The 22,757-nt window shown below is 45.5% G+C and overlaps 1 pseudogene; it reads right to left on the reverse strand.

Annotated features, from left to right (window-relative positions):
- Nucleotides 1-4,687: 4,687 nt before the first annotated feature.
- The window catches only part of LOC136523881 (uncharacterized), a 64,470-nt pseudogene continuing 46,400 nt past the window's right edge, over nt 4,688-22,757 (reverse strand).

A 22,757-nucleotide genomic window follows, 5' to 3' on the forward strand; every position in this document is an offset into this window, starting at 1 on the left:
CTACTACTAGTAATAATAATATTGGATGAAATAATGAGTGAGTGTAGTCGATCACAAACTATGAAATTTTACTATGCACACCAGAAAGTCTGTTGGCTGCACAATTGATGTCATCATGCCAAGACTCACGCTGTCTCATTGGCGTAAATGGAGGAGTCATGCTCTATTTTTGCAGCCGCCGATGTAATACAGTTGCGATTCCCGAGGGAACACAATGGTAGCCACCTCTAGGAAAGATAAATCTTCATGGAGTATCTTGCCATAGAAGCCTTAGCGTCCCTGTGTATAAATAAATCTTTATGGAGTATCTTAACTTAGAAGCCCTAATGTCCCTGTGTATACATAAAGCTTGGCCTCACCCTAATTCATATTGTTTATCATTACACCTTCCATTGCACAAAAGCCCTCTCCTTGCCACCTATGTCTGCTACCCCACCAGTTGCCATGAAGGTCATCGGTGGCCCGGCTGTAGTCCCCGCTTCCTCTAGTGGTTCAGTGGAGGCAGGGCCGATGGTGCAACTCGGGTTGGTGTCGGCGGAGGTGCCGGTGATGTCCAATACTCATAGATTGGTGTTCCCATCACCGAGACTCATGCCATCTCCTAGGTTGCTGCTCTCCCCATTGCCATCATGGACAACGCTGACGCCACCGGCACCGGTGGTTTGCTCACCGCCACTGGCCCTGGTGCAGTCCCACTCGCCATCGCTGGGTCTGCTCGCCAACGCTGGATCTATTCCCCATGTGGGTGGGTCACCTACACCATCGTGGTCCCCATCGCCATCCACCGAGGCCAACGACGAGGCCAATGACAAGGTCGATGATGAGGTCAACATCTTGGCTGACACTAAGGTCGTGGCTGACATCTTGGCCGAGGCTGAGTTTGAGTCTGATGGCTCTCTAGGCTACATTACTACGGACTCGAAGGATGATCATCTACATGGCTATGCAACACCTATTCTTTTGGGCCCAAATCTATTCTTGCATGTCAGCCCATATGGCAGCTTGGTGTGCCCTGTCTGCCCCAACCATAAGGCCCATGGTTAGATAGAGGCCGACATCAGGGCGCATGTGCTGGCAAGGGCACACGCCGCCTAGACGGCACCTACACCAATGATAAGAATGTTGCTCGCCATCGCGCCCTGGCAAGGAACCACGGCTAGATGGCCTGAAGGTATCATTCGACCGTGCTGGTTCACTATGGCGGAGAGGTTTGCTGGCTTCAACCAAGGCCAGTTTACCTTGCAGGCGTTGGATTTTGTTCGCACATGTTGGTGCACTTATTGCATGACTTGCATAGAGGTGTGGGAAGGCAGTCCTCATTAGTAGTATCAAGTCATGTCAACATATGTAGTTAGGACTAGTTTGCTGCCAGGTGCCATTAGAATTATTATGAAGTCATGTTAATCATCTGTAGTTAGAAATAGTATGTCTAGGTAGTAGTTGGATGACTTTGAGTAGTGGGATGGCAAATGAAGGCATGGTTATGTAGGTTGAACTCGTATCGTTGTTGTAATCCACATATATATGAAGTCTGGTTTGTCGTTATCTTTCTATCTAGTAGCACAGATATCCTCATATTATGCATGTAATGTGCATATTTGTGCAAACATTTTGGTTTACAAAGTATCATGCGCATGTGATGGTTCGAGCATTGTAAACCTAAACGGGCAGGACATATCTCAATCCAACCGCACAAGGGTTGCTTTGTGCCTTGGTTTGGTAAACCAAACACGTACCAGTACAGGTAGTAGTAGTCATGAGTGGCTTTGATCTATATTGAATCCAACTCGTCACTTCGCTCTCGGCAACCGCTCAAGATTTCTTTAAGAGGAGTAAGCCTGGCCTAAATGCAGAACAGAGTAGCCATAGGTGTTGAAATTCTACTACGCATGTAAGAAAGTCCTTCCACCATATATTTGAACGCATTGGATAGAAAATGTGTCGCCCATAGTTTTGAGTGTTGTAGCGATCTGTGTGCATTTGTTTGTAGTATCAATAGTCATGAGTGGCTTTGATCTATGGTGAACCTAACTCAACTTGTTAGCATGTCTTAGCAAAACCAACCAAGAGAAATTGCTTATGAAAGGAACTCCTCTTCACTGCCTGTCGACTATTGTGACTGCTTGGATAGGAGTGAAAAGACCAATCACAACCGTACCAAACTTTCAAGTGTCAATCATGTCATGGTGGTCAAAAAATCTCTTAAATTTTCTTTGATTCACTCCTATACAGCTTTCCTCCTGCATTCACTTCGCTCTCGACAACCATGCAAAGGTTTCTTTGAGAGGAGCAAGCCTGTCCCAAATGCAGAATAGAGTAGTGATACAGTAGCCTGGCCTAAATGCATGTAAGAAAGTCCGTCCATCATATATTTGAACTCGTCGGATAGAAAATGTGTCTTCCATAGTTTTGAGTGTCGTAGCGATCTGTGTGCATGTATTTGATAAAATTTGTTGAACTTGCAACAACCATGTCGTGAGGAGTTCATCTAAACAAGTCTCGCCTAGATAGAAAGTTTGACAGCCATACCTTTGGTATCATCATGCCATCTCATTGGTGTAAATGGATGACATGTGCTCTGTTTTTGCAGAGGATGGTTGGGTATGCCATTACTCCTACATCTCTAGTCACACACGCCTTCCCCGATATAATACGGTTGTGATTCCTGAGGTAGTGCGATAGCACACAAGGCGATGTGTAGCGGTTTGGAAAAAATAAATCTTTATTTCACCTTAAAAGCCCCACTGTCCCCGTGTATACATAAAGCCTGGCCTCGCTCCAATTCCAATTATTTCATTTCACCTTGCATTGAGCAAAAGCCCTCGCCTCGCCTCACAAAGTCCCCACCACCACCTCCCTGTCGGTTGCCATGAAGGTTGTCCCCATGAATCGCTATAGGTTCACATCAAGGAAGGGTGGACCGGCTCTAGTTCTTGCTTCCTCTAGTGGTTCAGTGGAGTCAGGGTTGATGGTGCACCCTAGGTTGTTGTCAGCTGAGGTAGCACCGACATCTAGTCGCGAGAGATCGACATTCCCATCACACTACTGTAGGCCATCTCCTAGGCTACCATTACTCTCCTCATTGCCCTCAACAATGATGCTGACACCACCGGCACCGGTGGTTCACTCGCCACCACCGGCCTCGGTGCGGTCCCACTTGCCGTCGCTAGGTCGAATCGCCACCACTGAATCTACTCTCGGTAGGAGCAGGTCTCCTCCACCATCATGGTCCCCCTCGCCATTCATCGAGGCCATGGTCGAGTCCGATGGCTCTCTAGGAAACATCACGATGGACTCCAATGATGATCGTCTGCATGGCTACCCAATGCCTATCCCCGTGGGCCTGAATCTGTTCATCCATACTAGCTTGTTTGGTGGCCTAGTGTGCCTCATCTACCCCAACTGTATGCCTCGTGGTTGGAACGAGGCCGACGACAGGGCGCATGTCCTGGCAAAGGCACACGGCCGCCGAGACGGCTACTACACCAACGATAAGAACATTGCCCACCATCGCACCCTAGCGAGGAACTAGGACTAGATGGACTAAAGGGATCATCTTGCTGCGTTGGTTCACCATGCTAGAGAGGTCTAGTATGTGGCCTCATGCCATTAGAATTAGTATGAAGTCATGTTAATCATCTGTAGTTAGAACTACTATGTCTAGGTAATAGTTGGATGCCTTTGAGTAGTGGGATGGCACTACTCTCCTCTTATGGTAGATGGTAGATCGCAGCTGCACTCCATATATATATATATGAAGTCTAGTTTGTTGTTATGTTATCTTTCTATCAAGTAGTACTGATATCCTCATATTATGCATGTAATGTGCGCATTTGTGCAAACATTTTGGTTCACAAAGTAACATTTACCATTATCTTCGTGCGCACTTGATGGTCCAAGCATCGTCCATCTGACCAGGCCGAACACTTCTCACTCTTGCCAACCATGCAAGGGTACCTTTGTGCCTTGGTTTGGTGAACCAAAAATGTATCAGTAGTGGTAGTAGTCATGAGTGGCTTTGATTTGTGCCTCGATCTAATGCACAACGGAGGAGGCATAGCTGTTGCATTTTTACTGCACACACCAGAAAGTCCATGGCTGTCCATTTGATCTCTCATCGGATAATAAAAATTGTAGCCATCTCTAGCCAGCTGTTGCATGCATCTGCAAAACCAACCAAGAGAAATTGCTTATGAAAGCAACTCCTCTTCACTCTTCAGTCTGCCTCTTGACTGTTGTGACTGTATTTTTGGAGTGAAATAACAGTAGATGCTTTCCTCCTGCATTCAGTTCACTATTGGTAACCACGCAAGGGTAGCTTTGTGCCTCAGTTTAGTAAACAAGACACATATCAGTATACGTACTTGGCATGCTGGTCAAATTGATTAATGGTCTCGCCGTAGTGGTTGAAGCATGCTGTGTGAAAAGAATGATTTATGTCAATGGCTTATGTAGCATATATGAACCAATAACAAGTACTAGTTGTAGTTGAATGGAATAGTCATGTACACAACAGACAGTCCACATAGTGTAGTACTAACCCTGGCGGACAAAGCCTATGCGTCTGTGGAAGCACAAGTTTATAACAACAGAGCATACCGAACATGTTCAGAATACAAAGCTAGAAATCCAAAGCAAAGTGTAGTTTTACAATACATGTTTTCCCAAAGATTATGCATGAAATCTCCTACAAGTCATCATCATCTCTAGACATGTGATCTCTGCCACCGTAGTTATTGTCATCACTGCAATATTGGTTTCTAGTATCATCTTCATCCTCACTGCCTTCAAGTGTGCCAACTGCTTCCATCTTATCTCTTAGAAGGTCTTCTAAATTGGCTTCAATGACAGTGCCTTCTCCATCATGACTAGCTTCGAGCATAACCTGATCACCATCACCCAACAGGACTTCATGCTCATTGTCAGAACAGTGATCATGTTGGTGCACTTGATGCTCTATTTCATTCATGTCATACATATCCCTAGGTTCAAACTTTTGCATGACCCACGAATCTTTGTCCAAGGAGGTGTCCTACAGATAAAAAATATTCCTTGCATGTGTCATGAGAATGTAAGGGTCATCCTTGTACCAGAATGATTTAATGTTGACAGATTTGAAATGTCTGTTATTGTCAATGCCTACAAACTTTGTATTGCTAGCTAGATTGTACCAGTCACAGTGCAGAAGAACCACTGTCCTATGGCTTTGTATGCTGGAGTTATACATCAACTGAATAACTTCTCTAAGGACACCATAAAATTCCACTTATTGGCCTTCATGTGTGATGGTGGTCATGACTCCACTGTTCTGTGTACACAGGGATTTCTTGTGGTCAACAGTGTTATACCTAACTCCATTAATACTGCAAGCTACACAGACCCAGACTCTAGTATTAGGACCACATGATAGTGCATACAAACCTTCACTAACCTCTATTGGTTTCTCTCTACGTAGCTTCTCGATCTGCACACAAACATGAAACCACTATCACCACTAAGTTGTCATATAATTCTGCCAATGATTGGCCTAACAGAACTAAAATATGCTAATCAAGTACATGAGACTTAAACCACGCAAGAAACTATACTGCTAGCCTACTATCAACATCATCATTTTCCCCTTGTCCCTCTAAAATTTGTCTATATATTCTGTAGCACATATAAACATTATTATTGGTAACATTCCATATGTAATATATGAAATAGCAAATCAGCATATAAAAAAATCATACTTACTCCACATATGGTCCAACCTCATCATAGTTATTAAGCACATACCAAGCTAGCTTATTGATTTTGGCTATATCATCGATGTTCACTGCCTTAATCTTGCTAATGGGATTGACACCATGCATGAAAATAGAGGTGTCACCATCTGCTGGCCCATCATGTGACATATTGTCATCCTGGTTATATCTTGTTTTAACATCATCGTCCATGAACCTCTCCTAAAATGCTAACATCTCACTTTCTATGTAAGCCTCCGCAATTGATCCTTCAGACCTGGCCCTGTTCCGTAAGAAATTCTTCAACATGCCTAGTCACCATTTTGTTGGGTACATCCATCCATACTGTACGGGCCCTCTAAGAAGTGCCTCATCAAATAGATGGACATCCAAGTACACCATAACATCGAAAAAGGCTGGTGGATAAATCTTCTCAAGCTTGCATAAGATGAGTGGGATGTCCCATTTTAGCTTTTTCACGACTTCTTTCCTCAGAGTTCTACTGCACAGTTGCCTGAAGAAGTTCCCAAGTTCTAAAATAGCTTTATATACATCTTTGGGAACAAAACCTCTTAAGCCTGTAGGTATGATCCTCTGGAGAAGGACATGGCAAGTATGCGTTTTTAGCTTGCCAACTACCTTGGTACCATCTGCACTTATGGATTTTGCTAGGTTGGCTGCATAACCATCTAGAAACTTGACACCTTTAAGGAACTTGCAAAAATCTGCTCTGTGTTTTTCCTTCATGACATAGCGAGCTTCTAGGAATTTAAGCGAGGTGCCTTGCTGCACGCCCTGATATTGTGGCCTTATGTTCATATCATGCAAATCTAGCCTAGCATTCATTGTGTCCTTTGTCTTGCCCTCCACTTTTAGCAATGTCCAGAGAATGTTTTCACATATGTTCTTCTCAATGTGCATGACATCAAGATTGTGTGGTAGCAATAGGTCCTTCTAACATGACAGTCCCCACCAAGCATATTTTCGATTATAAATCACTACCTCTCCATGCTTTCATTTCTTTTTTCCACCATGCTTACCCTTCTTGAGTTCCTCAAGGACCTCCTGTAAGGTGAACTTTTTCGGCGCATCTCGGTCCACAGTTTCTCCATCAAAATCCAAGCTCTTTCTCCAAGGGTAATTCCTAGGAAGGTAACAATGGTGTCCAAGGTAGCCTAGCTTATGTCTTAGCCTCCTTGACAATGGATTTTTGTCGCAATAAATATATGCATAATAACCTTTTGTAGTTCAGCCTAACAAGGTGTTCAATGCTAGAAAATCATGTATGCACCAAAGCATGGCAGCGCACAGAGTGAAGCCTTCCGTATTATCAGGATGTAGTACATGAAAAGTGTTGACACCCTTCCATAGTTCTTGCAGTTCATCTATAAGAGGCTCCAAGAATACATCAAAATCCTTTCCTAGAGAGGTTGGGCCCAGGATCAGTAGAGACATATAGCAATTTGATGGGTTCACACATTCCCATGGTGGTAGGTTTAGAGGCGTTACAAGAACAGGCCACATACTATATGTCGAGCTAAAGTTGCCAAATGGATTGAAACCATCTATGGCGATGGCAAGCCTCAAGTTCCTTGGATCATCTACCAAAGTTTTTTGCTTTCTATCAAAGTCCTGCCATGCCTCCTCGTCTGCTAGATGGATTATTTCACTGGTATTCTTCTCTCGCTTAGTCTCATGCCATTCAGCGTCCATTGTTGTTCCTTGAGCAGCAAAGATCTTCTACAACCTCAGTATTAGTGGAAAATGCCTCAAAACCTTATGAGGAACCTGCCTACTACCATCTGCGTCCTCCTATCTAGACACTTTGCATTTTGGGCACACTTCCAATTTCTCACGATCACCCCAAAACAACACACAGTTGTTCTTGAAAACATGGATACTTTCATAACCATGTCCCAATTCTCAAATATATTTCTATGCCTCCTCACATGATTTTGGTACATTGCTCTTAGGGAATGCATCTGACAACAACGCCAATAGTGCATCAAAATAGTTGTTGCTAACTCGATAGTGGGACTTGATATAGAGCAATCTAACAAGGAAGGAGAATCTTCAGAAGGTAGATCTAGAAGAAACAGATTGCTTCAAATCCTCCAACACTCTTTTAAACTTTGGGACTCTTCCAGCCTACTCTTCAGATGTCAATAGATTTTTAACTAAATCATCAAAATCTAGTAATATGTTATTGTCGCCATCCTCCTTCTCTTCCTCCTCTTAAATTCAACCATCATGATGAGATCCATGCACATCTGATGGCTCTATAATGTCAGTACCTCCTCCCTCTTCCCCATGATGAATCCATGTGGTGTATGTGGGTGACATTGTGTTCATAAGTAAGTGGTCCTTCACCTCCTTCCAAGTTGTATACACCTGGTTAAGAGATTGTGTACACGGGCAAGGGATCTTTTGCTTCGGGAATTTTTGTTGAACCCATTCGATGAACTCTTCAACTCTTTTGGTGAGCATCGGTGAGAATGGTCTCCCATTAGGAATCTAGGATCTATCCATCTGTTGTAGCAAAAGTACGCAAAGTCTGTTAGAGTTTAGACCATTGGGTGCACAATGGCAAAACTGGCATTCGAATAAAGCATACAGTGTTCAAGAGCACTAATCTATGCATTTGTTCATATCATACTATGGGATAGTCTGGTTTTCTATTTTAGTGTGACAAAAGCATTGATTTTAATTGAAATTCATATAGAATAGCCTTTCTTTATATGTACTTTACTTTATCATGTATAGAAAATGCAGTCCTATAATCACAGAAGAAGGTACTCATACCTTTGTTCTATGAACTGGCATGGCTCGGCTACAAGGCGCCTCTACCGTGGCACACACCTGATCACACAGACTCCAATGCCGCCATGCTCCATCGGGAGAGCACTGCCATGCCACCAAAAGGATGCCTGAGCCACCATAGCAAATCAGGGATCCTATGCCTCTGCCGTAGCCGCAAGTCCAATGGGCACAAATTTGTTTCCACTTGTAGGGGATATCCAATTTAGGTCAAACATGTAGGACATCCACATAGCCAATATGATACTATAGCATCTACAAAGAGATATCAGCATAGCCAAGTGTATAGCGCAATGCTAAAGATGTTCCATTCCTGGATCTAGATCCCAAGTTCGACTTCCAACTATCAAACCTTTTTTTGAGAAAATAAACCCCGACAGCACACATGGTACAAGTGACACGCAAGCCATTAGGTCCCACAAGTCGGATGGAGATGGAGAAAGGTCCCATAGGTAGACGTGACACATAAGCCATCAGTGTAACACCCTAGGTGTTAGGCTTGCATAATTGCACTTGCATTTTCATGAGCATAAGCATCATGCATTCATATATGAGCATTTACATGTGCAACATACAATTGAAGTCTTGAAGCATGTGAAACATGCCTTGTTATTCTATGTTTCAAATATGTGCATGCTTATGATCATGTGTGATTAAGTACAAGTGGTCGATGTTGATCACTAAAACACCTTAAACATGTTTAGAATATCACATGGAACAACTTTGGTATTCATAACTAAGGCTAGTTTGGTCTCTAAGTCATAGCTATAGTGTAAACCATCAATTTCAAGTTGCATGTTTGGCTGGAGTTGAACGTCACTTTAGAAACTTTGCATGGATGTGCACCCCAAAACAAAGTTGTAGAACTCAATTAGCGTAACAACTTTTATTTTTGGGTCATAGGTTAATTCAGCTCCTAACATGCTTGGAGTTGGCTCACAAAATCAATGCAGTGCTGTTTGAAAACTTGGAAAAAATTTCTAAGTCTTGCACTGATTTTCTGATTTCGTGAAGGAGACTTTGGGCCTTATATTTTGAAAACCGTGGTGATCTAGACTAAGTTGGTATTGGCAATGTTGGAGTACTCACTTAGCTCTATCACGTAGTGCAATTGGTTGAATGAATCACTGCACAAATTAGGAGTTATTAGGAGAGGAAAATGACTGTTCAGTCGACGTCATTGAGCTCTGAATCGGTTTGAACTGATTCATCTTGGCTTGATGTGGCCGACCGCCGTCAGGCCACGGGAGCACGGTGGTGACTGTACACTGGCGTCGTCCCCACTGGTCAGGCCATCGCGGCCACATCGACGCCCCACGCTAGCTGCTTCACCTACTGGCCTCATCTACTCCTCCTCGCCTCATCCAAGCCATTGCCGCCGAGAGCTCCACCACTACATAGCTCCTCTGTCATCCTACCATTCATAATTGCTCGTGCACATAGACTTGCCCTGCTCTGTTCTATGCCCTCGACCTATTTGCAGCCCCGTTCGAGCCAAGGTGAGGGCTTATTGGCCATGTCCGTCACCGCCACCATGACCGGAGCTCCACCAAACTCCGAGCTCACCGTGGCCAGAACTAAACGTCATGTCTCTGTTCTTCCTCTCATTCGCCTCATCTTCCCTGCATTTCGTAGATGCTCTAACCCTAACTTGTTGGACCTCTACCCCTCTGACCTCGCCAGAGTGCGAGCCCCGCCGGTGTGTTTCCGCCGCCGCGTGGACATGCACGTGGCCATGCTTCCCTAGCGCCCTCACTAACCCTAGATCACCCTTGGTAGTTCTGCCTAAGCACCGTGAGGCCGTGGCCACCCTCGCCTAGCCAGCCATGGCTAGGAATGGCTGGCGCAGCACCACCATGCCACCATTGCCGCCGTCGAGCCTGCCCCGGTGCTCCACTGACCCAACCACCTCCACCAATCGACGCAACTCGGCAAGGGGTTTCCAACGGTGAAGACTCTACCGTCGATGACCTCACCGGTGGCGAGCAAACGTCGGTCAAACCTCTCCCCTACCTCTGTGTGTCTATCGCGTGGGGCCCGTTGACCTCTGGGTCCCTCGTGTCAGTGGCTTAGGTTTAGGTTTTAATTGTAATTCTTTTCAAAAATGTTGTTTGAACTTTGGAAAAAATCATATGAATTCATAGAAAAAAACAGAAAAATGTAAATAAGGACATTTTGGAATCCTTGTGAGTAGATCTACCTGATAGTGTAATAATATGATAGTGTCAAGTGGTAAGTTTCATTGTTTTTATTTATCTCTTTTATTTAGGGTTTTTCAAAGGGAAATTCAAAACCCAAGCTGTAGTGCTCCTTTTGATCTAAAAATTTTATGGGAGGCTATTCAGGAGTTATGAGTGCTGCTATAGAAAACTCATGATGTTTGAGTGTTGTATGTTGAGTTAGTGATTTATTTTGATTAAATGCTATCTTCTTAGGGAATTTATTGTGGTCAAAGTATGTAAGATATAATTGTCAAACTTTTTACACAGTGTTCTTGTGTTATGATAAAGCTAAGAAAATTAAGAAATCTGTTGCTTGATGCTTTTCACTGAGATTTCCTATTTATGTTATTATTAACCCTGCTAGATTGTCATTTTTGCGTAGGATGTTCTTCTTGTTCAAATGCTATGAAATTTATACAGTAGACTACTGGGGGCATGTAGAAGCTGTTGTAATTTTTGTATAATAAATTGTGCAATTTTGGTATATGTTTATTATTTTACCTAATTATCTAAATAAATTAATAAAGGCATGAAAAGAATTTATTTAGGAATAGCCACTATGTTTTCTAGTACTGATTTGATGTATGTTAACTGTTGGTAACATTGGTGGTGCTCAAAGTACCATTCTTGTATGTAGTGAAATATTATTTTCCCTAAAATTCACTTATAGTGACTTTTCTGGATAGATTCTTGAATTAAGCAAATTACATGGTGAAGGTGATGTTTGCTAGGAATCTTGTCTATAACAAAGTTGTAGATAACTCACTTATATAGCTTGTGTTAAATTTTCATGGCATTTGGTCAAATGGTTTGTGAGTTATGACTGTTCAAAGTTTGTCTTTAGAACTAGTTATTCTCTGGAATTTTTGGACCAGATTTGAGAAATGTGACTGTTTGACCCTATTAACATGGGAATCATGTGGAGATGATTAAAGATGAAATGTAGCTAACTTCATAAGCTTTCCAGATTGTTTAGTTGCATGTGTTTTGGGTCGACATAACTCCAGTTATGAATAAAACTAGCAACTGTTGCCTGCAGCCCTGAATCTGTTGAATGTAGTGAATGACTTGATTGCTTTATATGAGTTGATGTGATGATTTAGATGCTTAGGCTGATTAAGATAAGTTGTTAGTTGCAGGTGCTAAACCTCTTACTGAAGATGAACAACTTTACCTTAGGTTGTTAGAGCTTGGTGATTGTGTAGTTCTTGTTTTCAAGAAGAGATATGCACCTACTCAGTAAAATAAATATTAATCTTGTATCATCATGTCATTCATGTGTCCATCTATACATGGCTGTATATTTCATCATCACCTTCCATCTCTTTTGCATTCATGACTCTCATGCTGTGCATATGCATGCAATAGGTGTTCTGAAGGGAGTCATTCTTCTGGAATTCGAACAAGGACATCCGAAGGAGCAGCAGCAAGTTTAGGAGCAGGAGGTGCATGCCCCAGAAGGAGGAGTCAATGAAGAATAACTGCTTGAGTGCTTAGATCACCAACCTTCCTCTTTTCTAAAAGGCAAGCCCCAGAGCATTCTAAGTTTCCTAGTGATGCACTAAGTTATAGGAGTTGCATGCAAACACTGGTTGCATATCTATCTCTTCCTTGTCCAGTAAATGTACCCTGAATCCTATTTAGGTCTAGGAGCGTGTGACAGAACCGCCCAATTTATACAAGATCAAGTGCGGCTGTCCCCGCTAACACATTGACACACACATATTTTCACTTATATAAACCCGGTAGTCCGCCGAGTGTCCCAAAAGACCTCGGTAAATCAACATCACAACCAAGATCGCGTGATTAAGCAAATACACCTCACATACACAGGGTTGCAGTGAAAATAATATTACAAATGGTTCACAAATAAAAGTACCAGTTTGGGTTTCAAAACCACTTAGTGAAAACAACATAGCTTTCAAATGATTACATTAATATAAGTTCCAAATATATTGCTAGCATAAGTGACATCAACCGACAAAAGCATATAGATGAGAAGTAAGTATAGAATCACCGAGCCCCACCGACGGTTAGCCACCATCTTCAATAGGCCAAAAACTTCACCTGCAACATGGTGGGATAAACCCTGAGTACTCGAATGTACTCAGCCAGACTTACCCGTCTTAAACCAAAACAAAGCGACACCAAGGATTATGCAAGGCTTTCTTTAGTGGGCTAGCTGACTCGTTTGCGAAAAGCATAAGCTATCATGAAGAAACCATTTTAAGTACTTTGCATCATCTTTATTATGACCTATCCATCTAGGTAAGCACCTATACTATAGCAATCACTTGATTAACCAATAACATCCAGTTACCAATTTAGATTTAGCATATCCATTACCATCCAGATAACCATCATTGTTCCATAATAATTACTACGATGCCGTAACTCGAGTCAAGTGCTCACTATCTAGGAGCGATAGCGATTCGAATCGATTCCTAACCAGCTGGTGATTTATTTCTTACACAAACCTCACTCACCTGCTAAAGTGAGGTATCGGTCACCGAGTCGACTATCCAGGAAAAATCTTGAGTTTGTCAGGAACCACATGTACCCAGGGGCCGACCAACTGCCTTCCGGTCTTATCATCGCGCCCCTGTGTCCTACCACACCTGCTTCGGTATAGTGCGTTGCGGGCAATCTACTTGGCCCGAATAATCTCCCAACTTCGTGGTCGAAATGTACTTTATTCGGCCAGCTAAATGTAAGGCATACGTTCAACATGACAAGAGGGACGAGCAACGGTCGGTCCTTAATCGACACAGATGGAAACTAACAGCACCCCAGAACCCTGTCTGGTTGCCTCCAACTTTTTCCGTCCGGTCTCCAATTATCCATCACACATGGTTAATTCCAGGATATCATTCTTTCCATAGCTAAACTCTTCTAGTAACCACCTATAATGTAGGTGATCGGATATCACCGATCGCTACCGGTCTAAGCAAGGCTAAGCAGTTATTCGATCCCGACCTAATAGGGTAATAAGGTAGGCAAGGATAGTAATAAATGCATCAATGGTTTCAATCAACTCCTACAACTTAATGCAACAGTATATAACTCATATATAGAAAGAATTGCTTTTATAAAGTAGGAGACTTAGAATGCTCCGGGGCTTGCCTGGGATCCCACACAAGTCAGTTCAGTTAGCTTGCACCGTCTTGGTGACATCTCCGGTCCTAGCACTTGCTTAGTCCTTCCATCTTCGGGATAGATCCACCAAACCAAATCTTCAAGTTCGGCACCACATCACATCTTTCACGTGGTTCATCTAGCGTACCTAAATGAGATGCAAGATGCATGTGTATGAATGTGATGAATTGTAACACAAGATGCATCACATAAACATTTAAGACAAACACAAGATTATGCAGGACATAGACACCAATAGCTATTTAACTAACCACACACAACTAACTATAGAGAGCAAGCTACTCACATCAACTCATATCAAGCAAACAAGTTATTCACAACAATCACAGAGTCAAGGCTGCAACAGTAGCAGCTAATTTTACTCATAACAGGAGTTGTACTAATCCAAAAGACATGCAACAAGACAATCTGGAAAGCTTATGGAATTTTCTACAATTTATCTTTAATCATCTTATCATGATTCTCAAGTTAACTAAGTCAAATATACTCATTTATAGAAATTGGTCCACAATTGATAGAGAGCAGCCATTTCTGACACCCAACTTTAAACAGGCATAACTCACAAACTACTAGGCCAAATGACACCAAATTTTAACAGTAGATAGATACATGATTTAGATATAACTTCCTTATTATCATCTAGGTGTGATTCAAATCCTAACTAAATCAAACACAAGCATCTTTCAGATCTGCTCCGAATACAATCAAAACTTGACAGAAGACTTAAAAGTCATGTAACTCCTAAACTATCAGGCCTATGGTCTTACAATTTGAACAAAAGCAAGATTATGAAATTTGCTACAACTTTTGTATTCACTACAACCATAGAAAACATCATTTACACCATGAAAATGATTGCACAAGCCAAAACTGCAAATCCAGTCCAACAGCAGTGGTACAGAAAACTGATAGGAACTTCAGAGAAGCATAACTGGAGTTCTAGACCTCCAACAAATATGAACCATAAATTTTTGAAAAGACTAGGAAGTTACCTACAACTTTCTTATTCTCATATTAAGATTATTCTACAGTTAGAAGGGTCAATTGATCCAATAATTGCACCTCTGTCCAAAACATAGACAGAAACTGACATGCCAATTTAAACAGCTATAAATGGAGTTATACATGTCCAATAAATGTGGTTCTATACTTTTTAGAAAGCTTAGAAAATTATAAACAACTTTTTTGTAAACACCTAAAGATAATTCTACTACTAAAAAGGCCCCACAATAAGAACAAGGAAACCATCTCTGGTTTTGGGCAGAAACAGCCACAGAGATTTAAGCAAGTATAACTCAAGATCTACTTAGCCAAAAATCATGATATTTACCTTTTTGGAAATATTAAGAAAAGTACCACAACTTATGTATTTTCACCAAGTCATGATTCATAACTTAACTAGGCCAATTAATTCAAACATGCAGAACTGTTCAGGGTAGAAGCAAAGCAATACAGGGCATTTGTTATTTTTATAACTCTTAAACTATAAATCCTAAACTCGTGAAATTTTTACCAGACAACAACAATCACCTTAGTAGCACTCCACAAAAATTTCACATTTATTTGAGCCTAAAAACTGCAGTTATGAAAAACACAAGACATGGCAAGTAATAGGAACCTAGCTGCATAGATCTATTTTTACAGCAAAATATTTAAACTAAAACATGCCACATTATAGATCTACTGCATAGACAAATTCACAAGGACTCCAAAAAGTCCTCATTTTCTATTTTACGATTTTTGTATGAATTACTATGAATTTTCAAAGTGGAGCATTCAAATCTGCAAAAATCAGGGAAAGGAAATTTAAATCTTGCATCGAGGACCCTGCGGAAAATATAAATCAAACATCAGCGAAGAGGTCCTTATGAGTACTATTCACATCAGTCACTAGTTCTTCACATAACCCCCTGCCTTTTTCCTTATAGCCGCGCGAGGTCCATCATCTTCTACCTCTAGACGGCAGCGCAGGGGAGCGGTCGGGCTTGCGGCTCCAGCGGCTGTGGTCGTCTACGGCGGCGGTGGAGTGGCGGGGAGGACCAGGGGGGCCGTACACACATGCTGGGTTGCCTAGCTTGGCCCAATGCAGCCTGTGGTGGTGTGACCACAGTAGCCACGAGGCGACGGCAGCTGCTCCGATGGCGGGGAGCAACAGCGGCCAATGGCGCCGGTCAAGGAGGTCCAGAGGCACAGCGTGAGCTGCGCAAGGCTGTGCCACTATCAGCGGGGAGCGGTGGAGCGCAGAGGCAAGGGGGCACAGCGGCGCTGCAAGCTCAGCGGCGACAGCAAACTGAGCAGGTGACACCGGCGGCCAGGAGGCTCTGCGTGAGGTGGGAAAGGAGAAGGGAGCGGCGGGTGGAGTGAGCAGCAAGGCATGGCGCAATAGAGGGGCAAGGCGGTGGTTGGGAGGAGCTTTGTCGCTTGGCAATGGCGACCATGGCTGTAACAACCCCGCCTATCAGCCATCCCCTGCTCATCTTCCCCATGCCGCACCCAACCATCAGCCGACCGAAGGCCGACAGTGAGTGCAGAGCGGGCCAGGGGGTCACACCTGAGCCATGGCCTTGCCCCCCCTTGGCGCAGTGCCCACGCCAACGCCATGCCAACCACCCACGCCCCGTGGAGCCGCTTGATGCACTCGGCGCGATCCTCAGCCGTCCGCCATGGAGCTCGAAGCTCCGGCTATAAGAGCCCTAGCCCTAGAGCCCTAGCGATCGACCATCACCCGCCGCCATTTGGTGGCCATACGCTGCGCACCGGAACCAAGAGAGAGGAGGGAGAAGGGGAAGGAAGGAGAGGAAGAAAGCGCCAAAGCCGTCGCGGAGGAGGAGGTCGTTGGAGCCGAAGACGGCACCGGCGCTTTGTCACCGACACGGCTCGGCACGGCCACACCAGAGCTGCACGGCCTCGCATCGACACGGCATCGCCATCCAGTCTTCCATGCCACCCACGGTGAACTTTTTCCCCTCTTCCGGTCTCTCTCTGCCGCTGGACCTCACCGTCGGCCATGGCGCTCCATGCCTGGAGCGCGTAGGCCAGTGCCTTGCCTCAGCCACTAGGAACGCATGCACCCTCGCACACGTCAGTAACACACTGTGACCACCCCACTAGAGCCTGTAGCACACCAGCGCGCGCATCGCCGTCGACACCGTGTCACCATGGCTGTTGGAGCCCCTAACAGCCACCTAGGAGACCGAAGCCCTGCTTGAGACCTGGATGCCTTCGTCGTGCACCCACGGAACCATAGAAGCCCCATCTGCCCAGCACTAGCCACCGGGGAGCCGGCATGCATGACCTCGCCACCGGCAAGCACTGTCGAGCCGGCGCTCGCCATGGCCAGCACCTTGGGGAGCTCTGGTCACCACCTTGACCCCGCAGACGCAGTCGTCGTGGCCCGGGGAAGCTTTTCCCCACACCAATCGAACACTAGCGCCACCACGGGGGCTCACAGTAAGATCGCCGCTGGTAGGAGCACCGCCGCGGGAAAAATAGGGGAACACCCCCCCTCACCGGCCACCTACGCGTGCACCCAGAGTACATGGACCATGCCTAGGAGGCGACGGGTGGACTCGGTCCACCGTAGACCAGTCTGTGGTCCATGGACCAGCATCACTTGGTCCACTGTAGACCGCAGCCATGGACCACAGCCCAATAAGAGCCCACGGCCATGACATGGCAGCGTCACAGCGTGCCACGTGTTCGGCCCAGCCCGGCCCAACCCGAAGACCAACCGGCCCAGTTCGGACCCAGCCCGTATTGACCGTTGACTAGTCAATGCTGACCGTTGACCTGGCCCCACCTGTTAGTGACACAGACACCCTGGACCCACACATCAGATGCTGACATCATGATGATGTCACGTGGGACCCGCATGTGAGAAGCCAGCACAGCCGAGGTGACGTCATGCTGACGTCACGCTGACATCAGCTGCTGATGTCAGCAGACCATGCCTGCATGTCAGTGACCATGACTGTTGACTCATCGTTGACTAATGTTGACTTTGACCGGACCCACCTGTCAGTGACCCAATAGCCTTTGGCCCCACCTGTCGGTGTGGACGACGTTGCTGACGTCATGCTGAAGTTAGCTGGGCCCCACCTGTCAGCTCGGAACCGTGGTGCTGACGTCATGCTAACGCTAGCAAGCCACATGGACCAACCACAGCATGACACGTGTCAGCCCAGGATTAATTCAGCCTTTTTGTATTTTCAAAAATAGATTTAAACTTCAAAAATTCATAACTAATTCATATGACCTCAGAAAAATAGGAAACTAGGACCAAAATTCATCTAAAATCAAGCTCTACGCAATGAACCCATGTTTGAGTGCATTTGGCTCTTTTGAATTTTCATTGCTTCTTTGTGCTATTCTATAGACGTCACTAACGCGACTATATTACGATCGTTTGCAGAATCGGAGGAGAAACAGATAGACGAGGATCATGAATACCGTGAGGAGTACGGAGATGACTACACTGAAGGTGCCACATCCCACCCAATCTCGTAGCACCTATTACGCATGGCTTATATAGAACTGCTATCGCTTTACTTTACTGCTACAATTATATTATGCTAGGACTTGCATGGTAGTATGCTTGCTTGAAAGCCTTTACCTTGATGCAACCTTACCCCTACACACCCTGCTAATAGGCTAGACACACGCTTGCTGCTATATATTTCATTACTTATACTTCTACTACGCTTATACTACGTGCGTGGTGGGAACTGGTGTTACTTGGACTATGGGGAGAGTGCTGCGTGTGTGACTTGGGTGTGTGAGGGTGAGGGTTGTGTCGACCAAGTTGGAGTATACGATGAGCCTAGGGCAAGTCTTGCCATGGGGTGCTACCTAGGGCAAGTCATCGAAAACTTCTCCAAGATAGCCCGTCCAATGACCAACCTTCTGAAGAAGACTAAGGAGTTTGAATGGACGCCCGAGTGCGAACAAAGCTTCCAGGAACTGAAACTGAAGCTTACCACAACTCCTGTGCTATCATTGCCTGATATCAGCAAAGATTTTGTGGTCTATTGTGATGCATCTCGTCAAGGACTCGGTTGTGTGCTGATGCAAGATGGAAGAGTGATAGCTTATGCTTCTCGACAGTTAAAAGAACACGAGAACCGTTACCCAACCCATGATCTTGAGTTAGCAGCAGTTGTGCATGCCTTGAAGATCTAGAGGCACTACTTGATAGGCAACAAGTGTGATATCTACACCGATCACAAGAGCTTAAAGTACTTTTTCACTCAAGAAGATTTGAATATGAGGCAACGCCGATGGCCAGAGTTGATCAAGGACTATGATCTAGAAATTCACTATCATCCGGGGAAAGCTAATGTAGTCGCAGATGCTCTTAGTCGCAAGAGTTACTATCACACCTTGATCACTGAATCAGTACCACCTGAGCTCAAGGGAGAGATTGATGATTTCCAACTAGAGATACTACTGCATGTTGAATGAGCTCTGCATACAGTATGATCTCACAGATCGCATCCGTCAAGCTCAGAAAAATTGTGAAGAGATCGAATATCTCCGTGGTCTAATGAAACTAGGCTACAAGACCAACCACCATGAAGATGAACAAGGAACCATTTGGTTCAAGGAGAGAATCTATGTACCTTCTGATCCAGCCTTACGAGAGGAAATTCTATCAGAAGCCCATGATTCTAAGTATTGTATACACCCTAGGAATTCAAAGATGTATCAAGACTTGAAGAAACACTTTTGGTGGAAAGGCATGAAGACAGACATTGCAGGACATGTGGCACGTTGTGACACCTGTAATAGAGTCAAGGCTGTACATCAAAGGCCTGTAGGATTGCTAAAGCCTCTTGACGTTCCCGAGTAGAAATGGGAGAGCATATCCATGGATTTCATAATTGGATTGCCCCGTTCACAGAAAGGCAATGATTCCATCTGGGTGATTGTTGATCGCTTGACCAATATTGCTCACTTTGTACCAGTAAAGACCAAGACCAATGCCGAAAACTAGCAGATCTATATATTGAACATATTCTTAGATTGCATGGAGCCCCCACTAGTATTGTATCTGATCGTGGCCCTCAGTTTGTGTCTCGATTCTGGGAAGCTCTGCACAAGTCTAATGGAACCAAACTTGATTTCAGTACCACTTACCACCCACAGACAGATGGACAGATAGAATGAGTAAATCAGATCTTAGAAGACATGCTTCACGCTAGTGTACTGAATTACGGCTCTGATTGGGAGAAATGCCTACCCTATGTAGAGTTCTCTTACAACAACAGCTACCAAGCCAGTATCAAGATGTCGCCATTTGAAGCTCTATATGGCAGACCCTGTAAGACACCTTTGATGTGGTCCCAACTGGGAGAAAGATCGTTCTTTGACTCTGCCAAGATTCAAAATGCCGAAGAAGGAGTTGCTCAAGTGAAGGAGAATTTGAGAATTGCTCAAAGCCGATACAAGAGCTATGCTGACAAAAGGAGAAGGGAACTTGAGTTCAATGTAGGAGACTTCATTTATCTCAAGGTATCCCTGCTACATGGAACTGTTAGATTCCATGTGAAAGGCAAGCTTGCCCCTAGATTTGTTGGCCCATACAAGATTTGCAAGAGAATTGGAAAGCTCGCCTACAAACTTGAGTATAAAGAACATCCTATCAGAATTCTGGGCAAAGATACCAAAGAGACCCATAGCAAGACTATTCCTATGTGCAAGGTTCAATGGAGTAATCATACTGAGAGAGAAGCAACATGGGAAAAAGAGTCTGACCTCCGGCTACGATATCCCTACCTCTTCGAAGAGTACATTACGCTTTAATCTCGGGGACGAGATTCTGTTAAGGGGGTAGGACTGTAACAACCCAAAAATCCATATACCTAAAAATACCAACTACAAAAATTTTTCTCAAAACTTCCATGTGATGATGAGTGTCATGTAAAGTAACCCAACCCAGGAGTTGCATTAGAAGTAACCCAACCTAAGTCGACACATAAGCATAGCATGTCATATGTTGATTATGATTATTTAATTTCTAACAAACAGATGTGCATACATGTTAACTTAAATTGTGATTTGGATCTTCATTTGCCTTATGTTATGCTTAACAATTCCATTAAAGTAATAAACCATAAAATTATTATTAAACAAAATTCCCTAAAAACTCCAATGAACAAGTTACCTCAGTTTTAAATTCAAATTCTAAACCAAATTTGAATTCAAACAATGGAAAGGAAATGAAAAATAGAAAGAAAAGAAGAAAGGGAGAAGAAGGCCTCGTAGCCTAGCCGCTCGGCCCAGCCAGCCCAGCGCGTGCACATAGGCCCAGCAAGCATGCCCAGGCTACCGCAGCCGCCCGGGCGCCTAGCCCCACCAGCTGCCGCTGCCACTTGGGCCCACGCGTCAGCCACGCGCTGTTCACCCACACGCCCCTCTTCCCTTCGCCGCAGTCGCTGCCAGCGGACCCTGCCCGTCAGCCATCCCCTGCTCATCTTCCCCACGCCGTGCCCAACCGTCAGCCGACCGGAGGCTGATAGCGAGTGCAGAGCGGGCTAGGGGGTCACGCCCGAGCCATGGCCTTGCCCCCCCTTGGCGCAGTGCCCACGCCAACACCATGCCAACCACCCACGCCCCACGGAGCCGCTCGATGCGCTCGGTGTGATCCTCAGTCGTCCGCCGTGGAGCTCGAAGCTCCGGCTATAAGAGCCCTAGCCCTAGAGCCCTAGCGATCGACCATCACCCGCCGCCATTTGGTGGCCATACGCTGCGCACCGGAACCAAGAGAGAGGAGGGAGAAGGGGAAGGAAGGAAAGAAAGCGCCGAAGCCGCCGCGGGGGAGGAGGTCGTCAGAGCCGAAGACGATGCCGGTGCTTTGTCACCGACGTAGCTCGGCACGGCACTACACGGCCACACCAGAGCTGCACGGCCTCGCATCAACACGGCATCGCCATCCAGTCTTCCACGCCACCCACGGTGAACTTTTTCCCCTCTTTCGGTCCCTCTCTGCCACCGAACCTCACCGTCGGCCATGGCGCTCCACGCCTGAAGCGCGTAGGCCAGTGCCTTGCCTCAGCCACTAGGAACACATGCACCCTTGCACACATCAGTAACACACCGTGACCACCCCACTGGAGCCTATAGCGCACTAGCACACGCATCGCCATTGGCACCGTGTCACCATGGCTGCTAGAGCCCCTAACAGCCACCTAGGAGACCGAAGCCCTGCTTGAGCCCTGGATGCCTTTGTCGTGCACCCACGGAACCGTAGAAGCCCCATCTGCCCAGCACTAGCCACCGAGGAGTCGGCGTGCACGACCTCGCCACCGGCAAGCACTGCCGAGCCGCCGCTCGCCATGGCCAACACCTTAGGGAGCTCTGGTCGCCACCTTGACCCCGCAGACGTAGTCGCCGTGGCTCGGGGAAGCTTTTCCCCACACCAATCGGACACTAGCGCCGCCATGGGGCTCACAGCAAGATCGCCACCGGTAGGAGCACCGCCGCGGGAAAAACAGGGGAACACCCCCCCCTCGCCAGCCACCTGTGCGTGCACTCGGAGTACCTGAACCATGCCTGGGAGGTGACGGGTGGACTCGGTCCACCGTAGACTAGTCTGTGGTCCATGGACCAACATCACTTGGTCCACTGTAGACCGTAGCCATGGACCACAGCCCAATAAGAGCCCACAGCTATGACATGGCAGCGTCACAGCGTGCCACGTGTTTAGCCCGGCCCGGCCCAGACTGGCCCAACCCGAAGACCAACCGGCCTAGTTCGGACCCAGCCCGTATTGACCGTTGACTGGTCAACACTAACCGTTGACCTAGCCCCACCTGTCAGTGACATGGACACCCTGGAC

Source organism: Miscanthus floridulus, chromosome 18 (assembly GCF_019320115.1).
Source record: "Miscanthus floridulus cultivar M001 chromosome 18, ASM1932011v1, whole genome shotgun sequence".
Classification (NCBI taxonomy): domain Eukaryota; kingdom Viridiplantae; phylum Streptophyta; class Magnoliopsida; order Poales; family Poaceae; genus Miscanthus; species Miscanthus floridulus.